This window comes from Chinchilla lanigera, unplaced genomic scaffold, assembly GCF_000276665.1.
Source record: "Chinchilla lanigera isolate Chin_1 unplaced genomic scaffold, ChiLan1.0 scaffold00108, whole genome shotgun sequence".
Taxonomy (NCBI): Eukaryota; Metazoa; Chordata; class Mammalia; order Rodentia; family Chinchillidae; genus Chinchilla; species Chinchilla lanigera.
Genome location: NW_004955509.1, coordinates 5,713,485 through 5,724,845, shown reverse-complemented (window position 1 = coordinate 5,724,845; position 11,361 = coordinate 5,713,485).

Sequence of the window (11,361 nt, the reverse complement as noted above, 5' to 3'; positions counted from 1 at the left end):
AATAAAAAGATCTGCCAGGAATTTGGCAGAGGGAGGTATGAATAGGCAGAACACAGAATTTTAGGGCAGTAAGACTACTCTCTATGATGCTAATAATTGTGGATATATCATTACACATTTTTCCAAACACAGAATGCACAACATCAGGATGGAACACTAATGTAAACTGTGGACTTTGGGCAATAATGATGCGTCAATGTATGTTTTTAACTTCCTAACTAATGTACCACTCTGATGGGCCACGTAGATAGTGGGCGAGGCTCTGGGTGTGAGAGCAGGAGGTCGGAGGGAAATCTCTGTACCATCTCCTGTTTCGCTGTGAACCTAAAATTGCTTTAAAAAAAAAAATTCTATTACCAAAAAAAAGACCTGTAGGCAGAGATTATTTCATAAGAGATATAGAGATTTATTTTTAATTTTTACTTAGATGACTGCAGTGTTTAATAAAACTGTTCTTTTTCAAATTATTTAAAACAAATTAATGCTTATAATTCGTCAGGCTCTGCCCACAGATGACACGTGCATTAAGACTTTATCTGCTGAAGCGAATGAGTAAATTGCATTTAAATACCAACATTATAGGTCTATTTGTTCTGAAATCTTCCTCCCAAAAGATTCCTCCACCCTCCTGCCTCCTCTTCCAAGCCAAGAAGGTCACTCTTTCATACTGGAGTACAGAGCTATACTTTTCTCTTAGATGTTACTGTTAGTCATGGCATTAGTCATTTTCAACTTCCTTGAAACAATATTGAAATCTTCTTTCCCAACTCCATTACCTGCTATGACTACAGATGAAATCACCTGTTCTTCACCTCTGGGTCTGCTAAACTCTCAATCCAATGACTTACTGGATGTACATATAAAATGGAGTATTCCAAAAGGAGTGAAAATAGCAGATAGAAACAAGCAACACAGTACACTATTGCATCTCTGCTGAGCATAATCCCTCATCAGAAAGAAATTTTCTTCCCTCTGCACAATTTTCTCAGTGGTTAAGCTACTTCTTTGCAAAATTAAATGAGAGTTATAAAAAAGACGCTGAGAGGTTCATGGAGCATCAAGGGATGGGTATTGTAGCACATAGCAGCCTCTTTTTTTTTTTTTTTTTAAGAAAAATTCATCCTCGTACCTCTCCTTCTTCCTATGCCCCCCAAACAATATAATTATTTCATGGGATATAATTTTGCATTTCAATTCCTTCCCAACACACAGTGGAAAAATTGTAAAACTGGAGCCCGAAACCAGAAAGTCATGCAGAGCTTTGTGTGTGCTTTGGAGGGAACGAGGAAGCAATGAACAGAAAGGAAGCAAAATCCCATTGTGCTACTCTGGTCTGCAGCCAAACCACCCTGCTTGCTCCTGCCTCTAGTTCCTCAGGGAGTTTGTTTTTCAAGCTTTTCATGGGAAGAAAAAAGAGAAAAATGTATTGGAAAATGAGAGGAAAAATCTGTTCTTCAAAATGATCTCATTTAGCTCTATCCTGGCAATCAATAACATCACAAAAATGAAGGCATGAGATTGACTTTTTAAAAATCTTACATGAAAGCGACTTTCATATGTAATTCGTGTAGCCTCTAAAGATCAAATGTCAGTTCTTTGATGCTAAATCTGGAGTTAGTTTTTCATTTTTTTCCCAACAACCAAATAAGCACCCCTTGTCCCCATTTTCCACATTTGGAGTAGAAGAGGTGCTTATTTCTGTGGGCAGTCTTGAGAATATATCACACAGAGTGGCATGCTTCTTTGAAACATGAAAGGACATGGGAAGCCATGTTGAAACACAGAGGGTTGACAGTGAGCTCACGCATTATGGAAGGTCACCTCTCAATCTGCTGGTTCCCTGGAAAGCGGGGACCTTCTCTTTAGGAAAATTCCTCAGTCCTAAAAAGTCAAAAGGTTTACAGTTCATTCTTCTGTATGTCTAATTATTTTCTTTCATAAAAAAGTATAGAAACAAGTCATGGATTAGCTATTGACTTTTCCCAACTAATTATTATCAGAACATAAGAAAATTTTTTAAAAATCATTTGTTAAGTTCTTTCCAAAAGGGTCCACTTGAAAAATGATACATGGGCAGTTATATACATAGATAAATACATATGTGTGTAAATTTTTAGATATATAAATATTAACCTGTGGTGATTTTTAGCATAGTATTTAGTATACAATGTACACGTATACATCCATAACTAACAATATGCAATAGAACTCGTGTGTGTATATACTATTGCAGTTCAAGTGTCTAACAATAGTTTAAGAAGTTCTGATTTTCTCAAACTTATGGAAAATGCAGGTTACTTATACTGACAGCAATAAAAATACTGCTGGGAATCTTTATTTCTATGACCATGATATTAAGGGTAATAGAAATTTTGGATTAAAGTAAACAAGAATAAGATAATAACAAAGGATTTTTACTGAAAAACAATGGATTTACAATGGTTTATTATCAAACAGGTTTGTCTTACTCAAGTAGAGGCATCTTTACTATGTGGGTGGATCCTTTCTGTAGCCAAACAAGTCTTCCAAATTCTATAAATAAGGATGTTATATGTTAAAATTTCAAATGTCCGGTGTGTGCTTCAATGTTTTGTACTAAATTATCCATAAGTATATTGAGACCATTTAGACAAATAGGAATATATGGCATCTTGAGTAGATGCAATTAATGACAATACTTCCAAGGGTATGGAAACACACCAGACCTCAGGTCAATGACAGAGGTTAATTTACTTTTTCACCAAAAGCATTCACCCATTTACCATTCATCTAGGTCCTAAGACATGCCAGATGCTGAGCCAGGTGTAAAATGTCAGCATTAGGTCTAAACTCTGTCTTGAGTGTTTCACTTGAGCATAATTATTCCTCTTACTGGGTTCCACCAAACATTCGAAACACTGTGGACTGAGGGAAAAGCAAAGTACAAAGTATTTTCTGCTTTGTTATTAGTCATATCAATAAAGTTACATAATCATACAAACATCTGTTTATATTTATGAAAAAAGTTTAAAATATTAGTATCCTCTTAACCTATAACTTTTCCCCTTTTCCATAATCTCAGATGATGAATCTCTCCAGATCTTTCTATCTTCATTTTTCTAAGGTTGTGATATTTTTGTTTCACTCCTCATCCCTTTTAGGATGTAACCTGCTGAAGTTATCAGGAGCTTGGCTATTTATGTCAAGAAATTCTACATCACTGGAAGTAGATATAAATTCAGCAACCTCAGAAGTATTCGTTTTTAAATTCTAGGACAGAGGAGACTTGACAACACTGGAGATGTAAATAAGGGAAATTTGTACCCTATTTGTGCAGCAGGTTAGGAATAGGAGTTCAAGTTACCTACTTTCCAGAAATTAGAGCCAAGGGGACAGGAGCCACCCAACTTCCTTGAAGGTACTTTAGTGGGAAATATGTTTGGCCTCTGCCTCTCTCAGAAGTATCTTGAAACCAAAGAAGGAGCCTTGAGAAAACATAAAGGCTAGATACATTCATCTGTTCCAGCAGAAGGCTCTGTTATGAATGATTGCATTTTAAACATCTATCTCAAATATTAGATCTTACAAATCTAAACTCCAAATCTCTTTTAAAAGGCCACAAAGAATTATTGAAATGGTGACATTTCACTTCAAATTACTTCTTACTGATCAATTTAGCCTCTTCTTTGAGATACTAGAATTTTAGTCACCAGCTTCAAATGTCAGATTCATTCCTATAATAGCACTTACTACCTTGTGACTAGGCTTGCTATATAATTAAGAATCTGTCTCTATCAATTATTTTCTTTCCAATTCATTTTCCATTTCTTCCACATTCCCCACATCTACTTCTAATAGATCTATGCTCTCACAGTTAGCATAAAAAATTTGTATCTGTAACAACTTGATTTTCAAAAATGGAGACTAGATAGATTTCAGGCTTACAGAAATATCAAGCATTTTTACAGTTTTCTATCTATACAGAGAAGTTAGAGTTTTGACTTGAAATTGTGGTAGAGCAATGTTCCCAAATAAAATATAGGTTTGATTCCTACACTGAATTGGTAAACAATGAAATAAATGAACATAAGATAAATGTGCTAATGATGTCTTCAAATATTTCAGTTTGCTAATGTTGGAAGACCTCACAGGCCTTAAAGGCATGTGTTCAAGGTAACATTCAGTTTGGCAAATTTCACTCTCCATTTTTTCAGTGTTGTAGGATGGGGGTTGATCCTAAACCTTTTTGGCATGCCTTAAAGAGAAGGATTTAAGTTGTGTTCATTATCTCTTTAGAGCAGAAGTCTGGGAAACGAAGAGGCTAGACCAGGGAGACTCAATCCAGCTAACATTCCTTTTTGTTTTTCAAGCTGCCCTGACAATAATGCGGCAGGGTGAAAAGATCAGGAACACTTTATACACATTGTGCTAATTACTGCAAGTACTTAAAGTTGTAATTAGCTTATTATACTGCAGAGATCCTAACATGGCATGTCTTTCAAAAGAATTTCTCTCCAGATCATTAGTGGGAAAGCTAACAACATCTGCTTCAAATAAAATCAACCAATTAGCACAGGCAACTCCACATAGTTTGCAATCAGAGAATTATATTGTGCCAAGTGCTAATTTCAATGTGAATGCTATCTCCTTCTCATATCCCACGCTTCTCTGCCAGCACAGCTGGTGTTTAACACCACTGACTTCAGCGAAGTCTCCAAAAACTTATGTTAATTTGAAATAACCTAATCAGAAGTGTGCAATACAGACTGAGGTTGATCTCAGCTTAATTAAAACTGACCTTGTCATTTCACTGCCTGTAAAACACCATTATCTCACCATTTATCACTCAACTACCACAAATATTCCATTTACGTGAAAACCCAGGAAGATGGCTTCCAAGCCACTATAGCTATTTTCAGGAGTACCATGAGCGCTGGAGTTTAATGGAAGGAGAGGTCTGTCTGTAAGTATGGGGCAACAATAAAGGTAATTCAGCAGACTCAAAATAACTTGTCAGCCCTACCCATGAAGGCTGCTTCTGCCCACTTCCGTTGGCTCGAATGGCACATTCACTCCGGAGACTGACAGGCATTAGCAGATGTGAAGGCTTTCATTTTAAAATTAATATCTCACCCAGTACCTTTCAGCAAGCTGAATCGTTCAATCAATAAGCATGACATGGCAGGTGTGATGTGTACAAGGCACTAAATTCCTCTGCCAAAGGTACTAGAAAACATCTGCTCACATGCGTGTGTGTGCATGTCAATGGATGAACTGCTGAGAAAAACGATTGCAAGTGGAATGTGTAATATGCTTGTATTCACTGAGATAAAATTTAAAACAAAGTAAGATCATATTTTATGGTGTGTACATGCCATCAAATACACTGTGTTTAACCTGCATTAAGTCCAGAACCCTATGTTTTTTTAATATGTGCATAGTCGACTGTCTGTCAAATAAATCAGTCAACATTCTGCTTTTCTGCACATTCACATGGTTTAAAACAGGTCTCCAGGTTCTCCTTCTAGGCTTTGTTTGATTATTTTCATACCATATCAGTCCAAAATATATTCAAGGCAATGCTAAAAATATTGAAAATTTTAGTCATGAAGTAATCACAATAATTTACAGCAAGAAAACTTTTTATTTGTCCTCAAATCAAGTGCTTAGCCACAACTCAACATATTTGTTGCTGCTTTTCCTCTAATCAAGCAGGCTTCCTCTTTGCTCTTATTCCACTCATTTAGCCAAACCCAATCCCAGATTACCATAGCCCATATCAGCTTCATCCCCGTAACATCTTGACCAATCCTTTTCATACAGGTATTGGCTATCTTGACTTGTTTAATGCATTCCAGTTTTATCTTGACCTTGTTGGGAGAAAAATAGTCTGATTTCATGTATAAGGAGACCCTCTGGTCTTGCCAAACATGCAGAAAATATAGTGTCAAAATTTTTTTTTTTTTTTTTTTTTTTTTGGTTTTTCTCCAGTACCGGGAACTTATCTCTCGACCTTGCGTTTGTCAGGCATGCACTTTGCCGCTGAGCTAAATCCCCAGCCCCAGTGTCAAAATATTTGAACTCTATCTAATCTTTCCTGATTCTACAACCTTGGACAAGTGTGATCTTTAAACATACACCAAATTGTCCAATCTGTAATAAAACTCATAAAGTTAAAGGATTAAAAAAGAATTATAATAGATGGTGATTAAATGTAAGAGTTCAACAGATGCTTACTGATTAAGTCAATGGGAGATAACCAAACATTTGGTGAAATATAGGTTGGAAAAATGTCAGAATGCCAAGAGAAAAACTGTGTAAGGAAATAGGAAGTCGGTTTTTTTAATGTTCATTTAACTAGCCTATTTGCAAATAGAAAAGTTATTTACATTTAAAAGACTATTTTGTTTGTTTGGGTTTTGTTTTGGTTTGGTTTGGTTTGGTTTTTTTTCCAGTACCGGGAATTGAACTCACGACCTTGCGCTTGCCAGGCAGGCGCTGTGCCACTGAGCTAAACCCCCAGCCCCTAAAAGATTATTTTGAAAAGTAGAAAAATGATATTCAGGCACAAGAAAACAAAGAAAGCCCATATAAGTAAAGAAAGATGATATCTCCATCCCACTCAGGACATAAGGACCCTGTGAAGAGAAGTTAGTATAATAACTGGCAGAAATGAATGTTTTATTTGGCTAAGAGTTAACCTTCTTGAAGGAAGAACAAGATGAATAGCTTCTGATTCCTTCCAAAGAAAAGCTGAAATTGCTTATGTCATGACAGCTGTTACGGTAATGTTATAACACTCACGTGATCTCTCTTATGATATTATAATATGGCAGAGAGATATTTCAACTCCAGATCTATAAAGCTTACATAATTTCACCCATTTGTTCAGCAAAGATTTCCTGTTTCCTGCCAGTGTGATCTTAGACAAATAATTCCCTAAAGTTTCAGTCTACATCTCAGGAAGGTGGGAATAATATCTATCATTTTGCTTGGTGGTTGCTTAGTGTTTTGACTGGTCCTTAGGAAATGCTCCTAGTAAATAGTTACTCCTAATACTACTAGTATGATTCTGGAAATTGCTCCTGTTTTCAGATATCTGATGTCACTCCTCTGTGGGCCTTACCACCGAGCTAAATTATTCACACTGTCTTTGGGTTCACAGAAATTTGTCCATATTTTAATTGTAGAATTTACCATAGTGTATAGTAATAATTTATTAATATCATTATTTTCCTGACAAATTTTAAGCTACTCAAGAGCAGGAATTTTCATCTCATTAATACATTGACCCTAATGTTGATCAAGTGTTTTTGCATAGTAGGAATCTAATAAATATATGTTAGTTAAATAAATAGATTAATAAATGTATTGATGTTCTATATAAAGATATAAATATTTTAAGCATTATACTACAGATTTCTGAAGCTCAGAATGTGATCTTCATGTTTCATGAACTTTGAATGTAACATAAGGGGTTGATTTTAACCTTCAGACATTTGTGCAGTTTTTTCCCGGGCTATCATGCTTCCCTTTGAATCTTTCATAGATTCATTCACTGAAAGACTTAGAAGAAGTCCCTTAAAATGTTCCATATTTACCATCATCAAGCCAATTAGATATAAGACTTTGCTTCTTCTGAATTTGTTTCCTTAAAAAAGCTCAATTCAGCGAGCATGACGGCTGCAGTGTAGGACAGTAAGTTTGCAGAATGGAGAGATAAGATGTAGATAGGCTAGTTCCGTCATTTAAACTGAGATTCAAACCTATACTATTTTTACTATTACTATTATTATAGTTACTATTATTGTGTTATAGCTTACCTTGGAAACCCATACAATAGACTCTAAGTTAGAAGTTGAGAATTTGCAACTAAATTCTTAGAAATGGTAGAAAGCTCTCCATTAAAATCTTCATCACATCTCAGAGAATCTGAAAGCTCAACCATAGTTACAACAAAATATTTTTGGTTTGGGTGCTAGAGACTGAACCCAATGCCTCCCTGCTCTCTCACTGTGCTACATTACCAACCTCCGAAACAAGTAATTTTTAAAAAATGTATCACTGGAGCACTATTTACCTAGAATATTAATGAAAATATCTTGAGATTCAAAAATATTTTAATTGCTGTTCATATGACTCTGAGGTCCTTGAATCAACAGATAAATTGTGCTCTATATTTTAGGACTAAAGGTATTTTATTGTCTAATAGTGTCAACAGGCTTAAAATGTGTATGATTTAATTGTATGGTGACCACTTTGTCTCTTCTAGGAGCCTCAATTTCAGATTTTCTGTTGTTGTATAAGTAGACATGTATTTACCAAACTATATATCCCAATTTATAATGCAAAGATTTTGGTCTTCCTATTGGTGAAGTCTCAGTTAATTAAAATATGCCTTGGACCCAAAATTCAATTCCAAGTTATTGAGGTTGTGCTTCTAAACTTAAGTATCTAATTTATGCTTTAAAATAAATATATGTGTATCATCTGTACGTCATTTCGTATGTGGATTTATCAAACAAAGTGAGGGAATTCCCAAGAATGGATTTGGGCCAACATTGCTTCAGCACAAACTGGTGATGGCAGAAATTCCCCTATTGTCCTATTTCCAGTTTTATTAGCTGGTTTTTTTTGTTCTATTTCTCTCACTGTATGGTTAACCTTCTTACTGCCCATGTTATACCAACTTCCATTCCAAAAAGCTCAGACAATGGATGATATTTACTTGCTGTTTGCAAACAACAGAATCCACAGCACTGCCAGCAGATGCCCTTGATTCAGTATGAATGAAGAAGAGAATTATAGGAAATCAGTGTGCATTGTGTGTCCAGCTGAGATGAATGCTGGCAGACCAAGATCCGGGCAACACTGAGAGCACAAAAGTGAATCTTCTGAGCCTTTCTTACTCTACGGATCCTTCTGAGGCTGACCATCTCCTTTGCATCTCTGTTAAGATATGTCCACTTCGGAGCTGGGGGTTTAGCTCAGCGGCAAAAGCGCCTGCCTGGCAAGTGCAAGGTCGTGAGTTCGGTTCCTGGAACCGGAAAAAAAAACCAAAAAAAAAAAAAAAAAAGTCCACTTCTCAACTCCTTTAAAATCATCTTTAATTTTTCTCAAGATCTGTTATGCTAGTTCATCAGATAAAGTTAATTGAGTCTAATAACTAAGATCATACTCTCCAGATAATGTTATGTTTCAGTAGATAGCATCTGGAAATTCAATATCTTAAACTAAAGCAAAAGTTTCTTTAAAAAATTTAAATGCCTTCTACCACTCAAGGCAGTATCAAGAACCATGAATGGTCTGTGATTTTTACCCTACTTACAAGCTGACAAATTAACCTACCAGTTTCATAGATGCTGGCAAGGAGCAGGAGACTCCTGGATTAGAGACAAAATGGTTTCCTGCAGCACAGCCAATAGCACGAATATCATGAATGTGTCAATTTTTCACTCCTCAACACCTCCCGTAGAGTGACACAGACAAGCCCCAGTGAATGCCGTACCTGTGGTGGGTATGCAGTACAGCTAAGGATCCCACAGCTTAGAGAACCTGAATCTTTTACAGTGGGCAGTCAGCATCCTATTCCTTGTCCCACCAGGGGAGATTATTTTAATTATAGTAGACAGTAAGCAAATATGCTTCTTTTTTCCTCCAGAGGCTGTCATTCTCTACCTTCAAAGGCTGCTTACCAAATACATACCCTAGAAAATACAATCCAGAACAAGGCCACACAGTGCCTCTGCTCAAAAGATGGACAAAAATGTGAACAATTCATGGAAAATTGTCTCCCAACACTATCCAGGAAGTGATTTTCACCAGATACCCCAAATGATGCCCTACTGACTGTCAATTTTCACCTGGAGAGCTAATAGACATGTATATGCTTGGCCCCCACCCCAGAGAGTTTGATTCAGTAGGTCTAGAGTGCAGCCTGACAGTATGCATTTCTAAAAGATTTCAAGTAAGGTTGATCCTGTTGCTTCCTGCATCATTCTCTCTTCAGTATTATAATGACAGCTTATTTCACTGAGTAGAGAATAATTAGAATTAGAGAAAAATACGGTGACAAAGCCCACATACAGACACAAGTAAAGAAAGATGAAATGAAGTAAGAGAAAGAATATATCTGCTATTAATCAGGGTGAACAATATTGGGATTTTGATTTCAGAAATATGTATATGGTGGTGAATTCCTACCATCTGCCTTTCAGCTAGTAAATGATAAGGTTTTTTTACTTTAAGTGCAGGACTCAGAACTGGAAAGTTGTAATCATGCACACTAGTCCAATCTGAAAGGCGAAGCTCATACTTAACAAAACATCCATTTTTGCTTGTCCCTTTCTCCAGTTGAGCTCTGTTTTGCTTGCTGCTGGGAACAGGAAGTTTCCTGAGTGGATAGTGTTGAATTTCTCCTTCCAACTAACATTTATCTATTAACATTCTATGATCAAGACACGAGCATTCATGCTGGCATTTGTCATACAGATACTACCAAGATTTTTAGATGAAAACTTTTTTTCCCCTCATGTGATTCCTCTGCTATTTTGAGAGAGGCAAAATTAGGGTTTTATTTCTATAAGTAGTCTTCATTAACCTCAGAGAAAGTTGTACATAATTCTCACAGAGTTCTCAATAAATATCTTGTTATTCATTATGTTTTGAGTGTGACATAGGATATGCAGAGCATACATTGGATGCCCACTGAGCTCAAAATTAAAGTTGTCAAAGAAATAAGAATGCAGAGTCTATGATTGGAGGAATGATTATGCCTTTTCAAGTCTTTGTCCTCTTCAACTTTTCTGTTGTGTTTGATGTCATTATTCATATACATTTTGAGCCATCCTATTCATTTACACTTTGAGCCATCCTATTCATTTAATTTCCATGACATCAAATTTTGGTGTGTTTTTACATAATTTTTGCATTTTTTGTAAAATTTACCAATGCTTATCATTTTTCTAGAAAACAAGCAATACAAAAAATATTAGAAATCAAGAAATTTCCCCTCAAACTCAAAATAAATATTGTTAATACTAATAATATTGTTAATACTTAAATAAATATTGTTAATATTTATTAACAAAATAAATAAATATTGTTTTATTTAAATAAATATTGTTAATACTAAGTGAACAATAAGCCAAACTACTCTCTATGCCTATAAAGATGGGATGAATAAATGGTAGGCATATATATTAAAGAGAAAAATATAGGGAAGCATAAAATAGGAAAAGATAGATTGCTAGATATCACCTCATAAAATGAGAGTATGTTTAAAATTTTTTGGATAAAATGCATTAGATTTATATGAATTTGATTTTTGGTACCAGGAATCAAGCTCAGGACCTTGCACTTATCAGGCAGTCAATATTTTTT